Source organism: Mustela putorius, unplaced genomic scaffold (assembly GCF_011764305.1).
Source record: "Mustela putorius furo isolate JIRA1106 unplaced genomic scaffold, ASM1176430v1.1 tig00000569_pilon_pilon_pilon, whole genome shotgun sequence".
NCBI classification, from domain to species: Eukaryota; Metazoa; Chordata; class Mammalia; order Carnivora; family Mustelidae; genus Mustela; species Mustela putorius.
In genome coordinates, this window is record NW_025421419.1 from 8,424 (window position 1) to 22,627 (window position 14,204).

At 38.6% G+C, this 14,204-nt stretch overlaps 1 pseudogene; it reads right to left on the reverse strand.

The window, feature by feature from the left end:
• Positions 1–13,305: 13,305 nt before the first annotated feature.
• Positions 13,306–13,871, reverse strand: LOC123392430 (annotated as a pseudogene).
• Between the last annotated feature and the right edge of the window lie 333 nt (positions 13,872–14,204).

Here is a 14,204-nt window from a genome sequence, read left to right on the forward strand (position 1 = left end):
GCCAGGTTTACACACTTCACAGCACTCACCAAAGCACATACCCTCCCCAATGTCCATAATCCCACTCCCTTCTCCCAAACCCCTCCCCCCAACAACCCTCAGTTTGTTTTGTGAGATTAAGAGTCACTTATGGTTTGTCTCCCTCCCAATCCCATCTTCTTTCATTGATTCTTCTCCTACCCACTTAAGCCCCCATGTTGCATCACCACTTCCTCATATCAGGGAGATCATATGATAGATGTCTTTCTCTGCTTGACTTATTCACTAAGCATGATATGCTCTAGTTCCATCCATGCTGTCACAAATGGCAAGATTTCATTTCTTTTGACGGCTGCATAGTATTCCATTGTGTATATATACCACATCTTCTTGATCCATTCATCTGTTGATGGACATCTAGGTTCTTTCCATAGTTTGGCTATTGTGGGACATTGCTGCTATAAAACATTCAGGTGCACGTGCCCCTTTGGATCACTACGTTTGTATCTTTAGGGTAAATACCCAATAGTGCAATTGCTGGGTCATAGGGCAGTTCTATTTTCAACATTTTGAGGAACCTCCATGCTGTTTTCCAGAGTGGATGCACCAGCTTGCATTCCCATAAACAGTGTGGGAGGGTTCCGCTTTCTCCACATCCCCGCCAGCATCTGTCATTTCCTGACTTGTTGATTTTAGCCATTCTGACTGGTGTGAGGTGATATCTCATTGTGGTTTTGATTTGTATTTCTCTGTTTCCGAGTGATATGGAGCACTTTTTCATGTGTCTGTTGGCCATCTGGATGTCTTCTTTGCAGAAATGTCTGTTCATGTCCTCTGCCCATTTCTTGATTGGATTATTTGTTCTTTGGGTGTTGAGTTTGCTAAGTTCTTTATAGATTCTGGACACTAGTCCTTTATCTGATATGTCGTTTGCAAATATCTTCTCCCATTCTGTCAGTTGTCTTTTGATTTTGTTAACTGTTTCCTTTGCTGTGCAAAAGCTTTTGATCTTGATGAAATCCCAATAGTTCATTGTTGCCCTTGCTTCCCTTGCCTTTGGCGTTGTTCCTAGGAAGATGTTGCTGCGGCTGAGGTCGAAGAGGTTGCTGACTGTGTTCTCCTCAAGGATTTTAATGGATTCCTTTCGCACATTGAGGTCCTTCATCCATTTTGAGTCTATTTTTGTGTGTGGTGTAAGGAAATGGTCCAATTTCATTTTTCTGCATGTGGCTGTCCAATATTCCCAGCACCATTTATTGAAGAGCCTGTCTTTTTTCCGTTGGACATTCTTTCCTGCTTTGTCAAAGACTAGTTGACTGTAGAGTTGAGGGTCTATTTCTGGGCTCTCTATTCTGTTCCATTGATCTATGTGTCTGTTTTTGTGCCAGTACCATGCTGTCTTGATGATGACAGCTTTGTAATAGAGCTTAAAGTCCGGAATTGTGATGCCACCAACATTGGCTTTCTTTTTCAATATCCCTTTGGCTATTCGAGGTCTTTTCTGGTTCCATATAAATTTTAAATTGTTTGTTCCATTTCTTTGAGAAAGATGGATGGTACTTTGATAGCAATTGCATTAAATGTGTAGATTATTTAGGTAGCAGAGACATTTTCGCAATATTTATTCTTCCAATCCAGGAGCATGGAACATTTTTCCATTTCTTTGTGTCTTCCTCAATTTCTTTCATGAGTACTTTATAGTTTTCTGAGTATAGATTCTGTGCCTCTTTGGTTAGGTTTATTTCTAGGTATCTTATGGTTTTGGGTCCAGTTGTAAATGGGATTGACTCCTTAATTTCTCTTTCTTCTGACTTGCTGTTGGTGTAGAGGAATGCAACTGATTTCTGTGCATTGATTTTATATCCTGACACTTTACTGAATTCCTGTATAAGTTCTAGCAGTTTTGGAGTGGAGTCTTTTGGGTTTTCCACATATAGTATCATATCATCTGCGAAGAGTGATAATTTGACTTCTTCTTTGCTGATTTGGATGCCTTTAATTTCCTTTTGTTGTCTGATTGCTGAGGCTAGGACCTCTAGTAATATGTTGAATAGCAGTGGTGATAATGGACATCCCTGCCGTGTTCCAGACCTTAGCGGAAAAGCTTTCAGTTTTTCTCCATTGAGAATGATATTTGCGGTGGGTTTTTCATAGATGGCTTTGATGATATTGAGGTATGTGCCCTCTATCCCTACACTTTGAAGAGTTTTGATCAGGAAGGGATGCTGTACTTTGTCAAATGCTTTTTCAGCATCTATTGAGAGTATCATATGGTTCTTGTTCTTTCTTTTACTGATGTGTTGTATCACATTGACTGATTTGCGGATGTTGAACCAACTTTGCAGCCCTGGAATAAATCCCACTTGGTCGTGGTAAATAATCCTTTTAATGTACTGTTGAATCCTATTGGCTAGTATTTCGCTGAGTATTTTCGCATCTGTGTTCATCAAGGATATTGGTCTATAGCTCTCTTTTTTGATGGGATCCTTGTCTGGTTTTGGGATCAAGGTGATGCTGGCCTCATAAAATGAGTTTGGAAGTTTTCCTTCCATTTCGATTTTTTGGAACAGTTTCAGGAGAATAGGAATTAGTTCTTCTTGAAATGTTTGGTAGAATTCCCCCGGGAAGCCATCTGGCCCTGGGCTTTTGTTTGTTTGGAGATTTTTAATGACTGTTTCAATCTCCTTACTGGTTATGGGTCTGTTCAGGCTTTCTACTTCTTCCTGGTTCAGTTGTGGTAGTTTATATGTTTCTAGGACTCATCCATTTCTTCCAGATTGTCAAATTTGTTGGCGTAGAGTTGCTCATAGTATGTTCTTATAATAGTTAGTATTTCTTTGGTGTTAGTTGTGATCTCTCCTCTTTCCTTCATTTTATTTATTTGGGTCCTTTCTCTTTTCTTTTTGATAAGTCTGGCCAGGGGTTTATCAATTTTATTAATTCTTTCAAAGAACCAAATCCTAGTTTTGTTGATTTGTTCTATTGTTTTTTTGGTTTCTATTTCATTGATTTCTGCTCTGATCTTTATGATTTCTCTTCTCCTGCTGGGCTTATGGTTTCTTTCTTGTTCTTTCTCCAGCTCCTTTAGGTGTAGGGTTAGGTTGTGTACCTGAGACCTTTCTTGTTTCTTGAGAAAGGCTTGTACCGCTATATATTTTCCTCTCAGGACTCCCTTTGTTGTGTCCCACAGATTTTGAACTGTTGTGTTTTCATTATCATTTGTTTCCATGAATTTTTTCAAATCTTCTTTAATTTCCTGGTTGACCCATTCATTTTTAGAAGGATGCTGTTTAGTCTCCATGTATTTGAGTTCTTTCCAAATTTCCTTTTATGATTGAGTTCTAGCTTCAGAGCATTGTGGTCTGAAAATATGCAGGGAATGATCCCAATCTTTTGATACTGGTTGAGACCTGATTTAGGACCGAGGATGTGATCTATTCTGGAGAATGTCCCATGTGCACTAGAGAAGAATGTATATTCTGTAGCTTTGTGATGGAATGTTCTGAATATATCTGTGATGTCCATCTGGTCCAGTGTGTCCTTTAAGGTCTTTATTTCCTTGTTGATCTTTTGTTTAGATGACCTGTCCATGTCAGTGAGGGGAGTGTTAAAGTCCCCTAGTATTATTGTATTATTTTCATGTATTTCTTGATTTTGTTATTAATTGGTTCATATAGTTGGCTGCTCACCTGTTAGGGGCATAGATATTTAAAATTGTTAGGTCTTCTTGTTTGACAGACCCTTTGAGTATGAAATAGTGTCCTTCCTCATCTCTTATTATAGTCTTTGGAATAAAATCTAATTGATCTGATATAAGGTTTGCCACCCCAGCTTTATTCTGATGTCCATTAGCATGGTACATTGTTTTCCACCCCCTCACTTTAAATCTAGAGGTGTCTTTGAGTCTAAAATGAGTTTCTTGTTAGGCAACATATGATGGGTTTTGTGTTTTTTTAATCCATTCTGATACCCTGTGTCTTTTGATTGGGGCATTTAGCCCATTAACATTCAGAGTAACTATTGAGAGATAGTTAGTACCATTGTATTGCCTATAAGGTGACTGTTACTGTATATTGTTTCTGTTTCTTTCTGATCTACTATGTTTAGGGTCTCTCTTTGCTTAGAGGAAGACTTTCAATATTTCCCGTGGAGCTGGTGTGGTGTTTGCAAATTCTTTCAGTTTTTGTTTGTCCTGGAAGCTTTTTATCTCTCCTTCTATTTTCAATGATAGCCTAGCTGGATATAGTATTCTTGGCTGAATGTTTTTCTCGTTTAGTGGTGTAGAGTTGCTCATAGTATGTTCTTATAATTGTTTGTATTTCTTTGGTGGTTGTGATCTCTCCTCTTTCATTCATGATTTTATTTATTTTGGTCCTTTATCTTTTCTTTTTGATAAGTCTGGCCAGGGGTTTGTCAATCTTATTAATTCTTATTAATATCATGCCAGTTCTTTCTGGCCTGCCAGGTCTCTGTGGATAGGTCTGCTGCCAATCTAATGTTTTTACCCTTGTATGTTACAGACTTCTTTTACCAGGCTGTTTCAGGATTTTCTCTTTGTCGCTAAGACTTGTAAATTTTACTATCAGGTGACAAGGTGCGGACCTATTTTTATTGATTTTGAGGGGCGTTCTTAGCATCTCCTGGATTTTGATGTTTGTTCCCTTTGCCATATTAGGGAAATTCTCTCCAATAATTTTCTCCAATATACCTTCTGCTCTCCTCTCTCTCTTTCTTCTTCTTCTGGAATCCCAATTATTTTGTGTCATCTTATGGTGTCACTTATCTTTCAAATTCTCTCCTCGTGGTCCAGTATTTGTTTGTCCCTCTTTTGCTCAGCTTCTTTATTCTCTGTCATTTGGTCTTCTATATCACTAATTCTTTCTTCCACCTCATTTATCCTAGCAGTAAGAGCCTCCATTTTTGATTGCACCTCATTAATAGCTATTTTGATTTCAACGTGGTTAGATTTTAGTTCCTTTATTTCTCCAGAAAGGACTTTTATCTCTCTGGAGAGGGTTTCTCTAATATCTTCTATGCCTTTTTCGAGCCCGGCTAGAACCTTGAGAATCGTCATTCTGAACTCTAGATCTGTTATATTAGCAATGTCTGTATTGATCAGGTCCCCAGCCTTCGGTACTGGCTCTTGTTCTTTTTTCTGTGGTGAGTTTTTCCACTTTGTCATTTTGTCCAGATAAAATTTGCTTTCTCCTCCTCTGGAATTCCACTGTTCTCCTTGGTGAGTGAAGTGGGTCTTAGCTGGGTTTCTTGTTGATCTCCTGGGGGAGGGGCCTGTTGTAGTGATTCTCAAGTGCCTTTGTGCCAGGTGGAATTGCACTGCCCTAACCAGGGGCTGGGCTAAGTAATCCACTCGGATTTGCATTCGGGAGCTTTTGTTCCCTAAGCACTTTCCGGAGAGTTCCAGAGGACGGGAATGAAGATGGCAGCCTCACGATCTCTGGCCCAGAGGTGCTGAGAGCTCTGGGTCCTGCTCCTCAGTGCGCCCTCAGAGAAAAGCGCTCAACCGCCGCCATCTCCCTGGTCTCTGGTTGAGCTTGTAAGAAATCACTCAATTGGTCTCACTTGGAGAAAGGCGCCTGGTCATTTCCGTCTCTGTGGCCTCTGGCTGTGCTCCAAGCTCACCCAGCCTGCAACCAGTTCATGATAACCCCCGAGCTGAGAGTACACTCCTTGGCTTCGTCGCTGGAGGCAGCTTCCCCGCTCTAATACCTGCAAGCTTTGCGACACTCAGACACTCTCGGTCCTTCTGTGACCCCATGGGACATGGGGTTATGCTGACCCTGCGTGGGCTTTCCCCCGGTTTAGCCTCTGAAGCAATGTCCCTCCATGGAGCAGACTTTTAAAAGTCCTGATTTTGTGCTCCATAGCTCTGCCACTTGCTGGGAGCCGGCCCCTCCTTCCGCAGTCTATCTTCCCATCACTTTGGATTTACTTCACAGGTCCTACCTTTTAGAAAGTGATTGATTTTCTGTTTCTATAATTGTTGCTCTTCTTCTCTTCGATTTCCCATTGGATTTGTAGGTGTTCACAATGGATAGATAAGGTATCTAGCTGATCTCCTGCTTCCTGATGTCGTCTCAGCCTGCTACTTCTCTGCCATCTTGACTTCTCCCTGGTAAACCAATTTTTAATCCCTCTTTATCTTAGGAAAGTTGACAAAGATATCAATATACACCCAGGAAGAACCAGAACAAACTTCCACGCCCACACTGAGAATTTATAACCACTCTCTCATCTTTTTTTTCTGCCAGTGTTTTTTGTTTGTTTGTTTGTTTGTTTGTTTTTTTAGTGTTTCTGTATTTTTGTGTTTGTCCTGATAATATATAAATCTTATACTTGGGGTTATTTTTGATGAGGTGCTTCCTTTATTTGCCTCTCTCTCTGTATATATTTTTTCTCTGTCATATACTTTTTTTTTTTTTATTTTATAAACATATATTTTTATCCCCAGGGGTACAGTCTCTGTCATATACTTTTATAAGTCTTTTTGTTTGTCTGTTTTTGTTTGTATACTTCATAAATCTTACCTTGGGGCCCATTTGGGCTGAACCTTCACTTTTATCTCACTTTTCATTCCTGTCTCTCTCTCTTTCTTTTTCTTTTCTTTTTTCTCTCATTTGGGTAGGGATCCCTGATTGCTCAGAGCGTTCCAGGGTGCACCTTGACTGCACCACAGTCGATACATCCACCTACATATGTTCGGTCATCTCTCACCAAAATGACTAGGAGGAGGAATGCCCAACGGAAGAAAAATACAGAGGATGGGCCTTCTGCAACAGAGCTAATGGCTATCAACATAGACAATATGTCAGAAAGAGAATTCAGGCTAACAATTATCCAGGCAATAGCTAGCTTGGACAAAGCTATGGATGACCAAATGTAGTTGATTAGAGATGAACTGAAAGCAACCAGGGATGATGTTCACAATGTTAGGGCAGAGCTGAAAGCTATCAGGGATGAGGTTCACAATGCTCTCAATGAATTCCAATCTAATCTAAATTCTCTCAAAGCTAGGGTAACTGAGACAGAAGATAGAATTAGTGATCTGGAGGATAAACAGATAGAGAGAAAGGACCAGGAAGAAGCCTGGAACAAACACCTTAGAAACCACAAAAACAGAATCAGGGAAATAAATGATGCCATGAAATGTTCCAATGTCAGAATTATTGGAATCCCTAAAGGGTAAGGAGAAAGAAAGAAGTCTTGAAGATATAGTGGAACAAGTCCTTCATGAAAATTTTCCCAATCTCATGAATGGAACCAGTGTTCATGTACTAGAGGCTGAACGATCTCCACCCAAGATTATAGATTCCAAAAAAACATCAAGACACCTGATAGTCAAATTGAGGAATCATAATTGTAGATACAATCTCTTGAAAGCCGCTAGGATTAAGAGGCTCCTTACTTACAGAGGAAAGCCTATCAGAATAACATCAGACCTGTCCACAGAGACCTGGCAAGCCAGAAAGGGCTGGCAAGATATATTCAGGGCACTAAATGAGAAGAACATACAGCCAAGAATGCTTTATCCAGCAAGACTGACATTCAGAATGGATGGAGGGATAAAGAGTTTCCAAGACCGGCAAGGCTTAGAAGACTATGCAACCACCAAGGTGACACTGCAGGAAATATTAAGGGGAGTTCTATAAAAGAGGAAAAATCCTAATAGCATTGAACAGAAATACAAAGACAATCTGAAGAAAGAAAGACTTCAAAGGTAACACAATGTCAATAACAATGTATCTGTCAATAATCACTCTCAGATGTAGAGACACATACAGACTAAAAGTTAAGGATGGAAAACTAACACCATGCAATTGGAAGAAAAAAAAACAACACACACACACACACACACAAAACAAAAACAACAACAACAACAACAAAATACAAAGCAACCTGGAGTAAGAATACTTAAATCAAACAAAACAAACCAAAATAGAGTTTACAAAATAGAGTAAACAAAGATGGAGTATACAAAATAGAGTAAACAAAATAGAGTTTAAAACAAAGACAGTAACAAGAGACAACAAAAGACATTATTTAATACAAAGGGATCAATCCTACAAGAGTATATAACAATTCTAAACATCTGCCCACCCAACACTGAAGCACCTAAATACATAAAGCAAATATTAGTGGACATAAGAAGAAAAAGCACTGTGACACAGAAACAGGAGGGGATTTTAACTCCCTCTACAGCAACTGGTAGATCATCAAGGCATAAAATCCATAAAGATATGGTGTATTTGAATGACAAATTAGACCAAGTCGACATAACAGATGTATAGAGATGACCAGCCCACAAAAAAAAAAAAAAAAAAGATACACATTCTTTTCAAGTACACATGCTACATTGTCTAGAACATATCACTTGTTAGGGAACAAAATAAGCCTTAATTAATTTAAAAAGATTGAAAATGGGGCACTTGAGTGCCTCAGTCTTGATTTCGGCACAAGACTTGATTTCGGCACAAGACATTATCTCAGGATCACTAGATTAAGCCCCCTTTCAGCACTGCACTGGGCATGGAGTTAGCATAGGATTCTCTGTCTCCCTCTCTGTCTGCTCTGCCCCACAACCCTCCCTGCTTATGCACTCTGTCTCTAAAATAAAATAAAATGACTGAACGTATATCATACAAGGTTTTCTTTTTGACTCTAAAGGTACAGAACTAGAATTTAATCGCAAGGAAAAAAAAAACAAAACTGGAAAGCAAAGAAACATGTGGAGACAAAACAACATGATACAAAACAACTAGAGTGTCAAGAAAGAAATCAAAGAAGAGAAAAAAAATACACGGAAACAACTGAAAATTAAAACACAATACTAAAAGTCTTTGAAACAGTGAAAGCTGTTCTAGTTGGAAAATATTGATGGGTCTAGTCTACTTCAAGAAACAAGAAATAGCTCTAATAAACAATCCAACTGTTCCCATAAAGGAACTCAAAAAAGAAGTACACATGAAGCTCAAGGTGAGTAGAAGAAGGCTCAATGAAACCAAGAACTGGTTGTCTGAGGAGATACACAAATACTGAAAAAGCTGTTAGCCAGACTCTTCAACAAGAGAAAGGACCGAAATAAATAAAGTCAGAAATGAGAAAGGAGAAGGAACAATTGAAAACCCAGAATGCAAGGGATTATAAAAGAACACTATGATAAGCTATCTGCCAACAGTTGGACAACCTAGAAGAAAAGGATATATTCCTAGATACAATCCTCCAAAATAGAATCAGGAAGAAATAAAAATTTGAACGGTCTTACTACAATTGAAATGGAAATAGTAATTAAAAAAAAAATACTACTAAACAACTAGGGTCCAGGAAAGGAGGCTTCATGTATGAGTTCTACCAAACATTTACAGAATTATCAAAAATTCTCCTTCAAATTATTCCAAACAACAGAAGAGGAAGGAAACTCCAATAAATTTGATGAGGGCAAAATTAACCTGATATTGAATATAGGGAAAAACAACATAAAAAAAGAACACACAGGCCAATATCCCTAATGGACATAGAGGCAGAATCTTCAAGAAAATATTAGTTAACTACATTTAGCATTACATTAAAAGGACCATTCACCATTATGAAGTGAAATTTAGGGGATGGGGATGCAAGGATAGTTCAATATTTGCAAGTCAATCAATGTGATAAATTTCATCTACAAAATGAAGGAAAACATTGTATGATCATGTCAATAGATGTAGAAAAAACTCATTTAGCAAAATTCAACATCCTTTTATTCTTTTAAAAAATATTTATTAATTTTTAAGAGAGAGATAATGTGCACAAGCAGGCAGAGTGGCAGGCAGAGGCAGGGATAGAAGCAGGCTCCCCACTGAGCAAGAAGCTGATGTAGGATTCGATTCCAGGACCCTGAGATCATGACCTGAGCTGAAGGCAGCTGTTTAACTGAGTGAGCCACTCAGACATCCCCATTATTCTTTTTAAAAAGATTTTATTTATTTATTAGAGAGAGGGAGAGAGAAACAGAGAGTACAAGCAGGGAGAGTGGGAGAGGGAGAAGCAGACTCCCCACTGATCAGGGAGTCCTATGCGATGGCTTGATACCAGGAGTCTGGGATCAATCTTGAGCCAAAGGCAGATGTTTAACCAACTCAGAATCCATTTTGATAAAAATCCATTTATTTTTGGATAAATGGATTATCCAGCTGCCCCTCAAAATCCATTTTGATAAAAACCCTCAACAAAAGGGGTTTAGATTGTTCCTCTGTGTAAAAAAGGTCATCTATGAGAAACCCACGAATAATATCTTAATGGAGAAAAATTGAGAGGTTTTCCTTTCAGATCAGGAGTAAGACATGGGTGATCACTCTCTCCACTTTTATTAAACAGAACACTGAAAGTCTTGGTTATAGCAATCAGACAAGAAAAAGAAATTAGAGGCATACATATTGGTAATGAAGAACCTAAACTGTCACTCTTTGTAGATGAAAGGATAGTGTACATAGGAAACTTTAACAGCTCCACCAAAAACTCCTAGAAATAAGAAATGAATTCAGTCAAGTTGCAGCATCCAAAATTAATACCTACAGTTCATTAATGTTTCTGTTATACCATTAACAAGCAGCAGAAAGAGAAATTAAGAAAAAAATCTATTTACAATTGTACATAAAAGACTTAACCAAAGAAGTGAAAGAACTGTACTCATATTGATGAAAGAAAAATAAAATGACAGAAACCAATGGAAAGGGATACATGCTTGTGATTTGGAAGCATTAATATTGTTAAAATGTCCATACCTACTGCCCAAAGCAGTCTACAGATTCAAGGCAATCCTTATAAAAATATCCATAGCATTTTTCTCAAAACTGGAACAAACAATACTAAATTTTTTATGGAACCACAAAAGACCCTGGTAGCCAAAGCATTATTTAAAAAGAACAAAGCTGGAGGTATCATAATTTCAGATCTCAAGACATTCTACGAGGTTGTAGTAATGAGAACAGTACAAGATTGTACTGTACAATACTGTATAATATTATACAATACTGAAATACGAAAAGAAATAAAACATTTTTTAAAAAAGTATAATATTTTGAAAAACATAGACACATAGGTTAATGGAAGAGAATAGAGAGCACAGAAATAAACTCACAAATCTTTGGTATGTGAACCTATACAAAGAAAGCCAGAACATACAATGGGGAAAAGACAGTCTCTTCCCAAAAAAGATGCTTGGAAAAGTGGGCAGCTGCATATCATTGAATGACACTGGATCACTTTGTGGCACAGTATACAAGAATAAAGTCAGAGTGGATTAAAGACTGATTTCAGTGAGACCTGAAACAATAAAACTCCTAGAAGGAAATACAGAAGGGTGCCTGCATGGTTCACTCAGTTGAGAGTCTGCCTTTGGCTCAGGTCATGATCTCATGGTCCTGGATCAAGCCCAGCTTTTGGATCTTTGCTTAGAAATGAGTGTGCTTCTCCCTCTCCCTCAGCGCCTCCTCCTCCACTTGTGCTCTGTCTCTGCTCTCTCATTCTCTCCAGTAAATAAATGAAAAAGAAAACAGAGAATAATTTCTCTGACATCAACCATAGAAATATTTTTTTCTAGATATATCTCCTCAGACAAAGGATAGGGTAAGAAATACAAAGTATTGGGAATACATGAAAATAAAATGCTTTTGCATAGCGAAGGAAACCATCTTCTTTGGGAGAAGATATTTGGAAATGATCTCTCCCATAAGGTGTTAATATCCATAATGTATAAAGAGCCCATACAAGTCAACCCCCTAAAACCCCCAGGCAACCCAATTAACCAATGCACAGAGAACCTAAACAGATATTTACCAAAGAAGACATACAGATCACCAGTAGTTACATGAAAAGATGCTCAACATTACTCATCATCAGGGAAATACAAATCAAAACCATAGGAGATGATCATCTCACACCTGTCAGAATGGCAAAAACCAATACAAGAAATAAGAAGTATTGGTGAGGATGAGGATAAATGGAACCATTATATATATATATATATATATATATATATATATATATATATATTTCTTTAGTGGTGGTTGGCAATAGTGTTAAGTATCTAAGAAATTTGGAAGCAAGACTTCCAGGACCTTGAGGGACTTTCTACTATTAAGATAAGATTATTTACTACTGTCACAGGGAAGCAACACTAAGAAGAACAAAGCTATAGCGGTAAAGCATGAAAGGAAGTCCTTGAGGGAGCTGTAGGAGTGTTACCATCTATAAGCCTGGAGACTACAGGCTGCAGCAAAGTCGAGCCTTTGTTCTGTTTTCTCTCATCAGGTATTTACCCAAAGGAAATGAATACACTAATTTGGAAAAGATGTGTGCATCCCTATTGGTACTGCAGCATTATTTATCATATCCAAGATATGGAAGCAACTTAGGAGTCCACTGACAGATGAATGGATAAGGAGGAGGAGGTCTATAACCAATGGAATATTATCTATGCCGCCAAGAAAAATGATGAAATCTTGCTGTTTGTGACAACATGGATAAACCTAGAAGGTACTACACTAAGTGAAAGAAGCAAGACTGGGGAAGACAAATACCATGTGATTTTACTCATATGTGAAATCTAAAACACCAAACAAATGAATAAACAACAAACAAAAGCAGAATCAGATCTATAAACACAGAGAACATGCCCACGTGTTTTGCTTTCAGTCAGTTAGGAGTCTCCATGGTTGTGTAACTGATTCTCTGAGAAAAGCACCAGATGAAACTCACACTATTAAAAGTAAAATGGTCGGGGCGCCTGGAAGGCTCAGTGCCTTCGGCTCAGGTCATGATCCCAGGGTCCTGGGAACAAGCCCCGCATTGGGCTCTCTGCTCAGAGAGGAGCCTTCTTCCCCTCCCCCCCCACCCCCTTCTGCCTCTCTGCGTACTTATGATCTCTCTCTGTTAAATAAATAAATAAAATCTTTAAAAAAAAATGGTGACAAACTACAGAGCGCACAGCTGCACACCCTTATCCATCTGCTCAAGGTCAAATCACTAGCAATTCTGGCTAGAAGAACTCTACTAATATTTTGGTATTATTACCACAATAACTACAATTTACAAGAAGGAAAAAAAAAAACAAGTAATTACAAATAAGAGAATGGCAGCCTAAGTAAAGTTCTCTTTTTGTCTGTCTTTCTGTCTTTCTTTCTCTCTTTCTTTTTTCTCTTGAGTAAAGTTCTATTGTTACAATGTTCAATTGTCTGGTCAACCCTCACTGCAGAGACAGAAGGAAAAACACCATTTTGGTTCCCAAGTTTCACACAAGAACTCTTATGAAATATTCCAGAAAAATGAGTTTTAATCATCCCCTTCCTCCACTTCCTCACCCTGGTTAATCTTTGAAGTAACACAATTAGCAACTCTCTTTGCTGTTAGCAACTATGTGCACACAATCACGTAGATTATTATTCTTCAAATACTTCTTGGTGAGATATTTCAAATATCTTTTTGGAAAAAGACACCTCAGGAGCTACAGTGATCTTGCTCTTTCTCCTTTCAATGGTTACAACCCCTCCACCAAGACTCCCAGCTTTTCCATTCACTGATTGTCTCTTGAAGAAAATGCTTACAATTGACAGCATCCAGGATTCCATCTTCTACTGCGTGGGTGCACTCAAGGGTAAACTTCAGAACTTGCTTCTTTCCCCTTTTCCCCCTTCACTACAAGCTTTTCCAAGGATACAATGGCATCAGCAGAGGCAGAAAGGAAGTTCCCTTCTGTCTGAGCTTTTACCCACCTCCAGCCTTGCTGGCAGCCCCTCCCCTCACCTGCCTCCCCCACTCCCTCCTCCTGTATCTGCACCACCATGGGTGTACCTTGTACAGCCAGCTCCTATACCATCCCGGGTGCTTCCACAACCCATCGGCTCCTGCTTCTCCTGCCCTCACAATCAGGGAACAAACAGCACCCTCTTGGACTTAAACCACCCACTTCAGATTTCCCTATAGGTACCCCAGGTTGAAAAGAAATGACAATGGGGAACAAATTGATTGACTTTTAAGTGGAAATAGGTGCAACATATTCTGTATTAAAGTTAATTTGAGTTTGTTGGTTTAATTAAGATAAGCATGTTTATCTCAATTAGTTCCCAACATTAAATATAACACTTTTATTCTACAAAGGTTTGCTGAGGATCAAATAGGCTCATGTTATCTCTTTCCATTTTTAACAAAAAATGGTTTCAAATGATGATTAA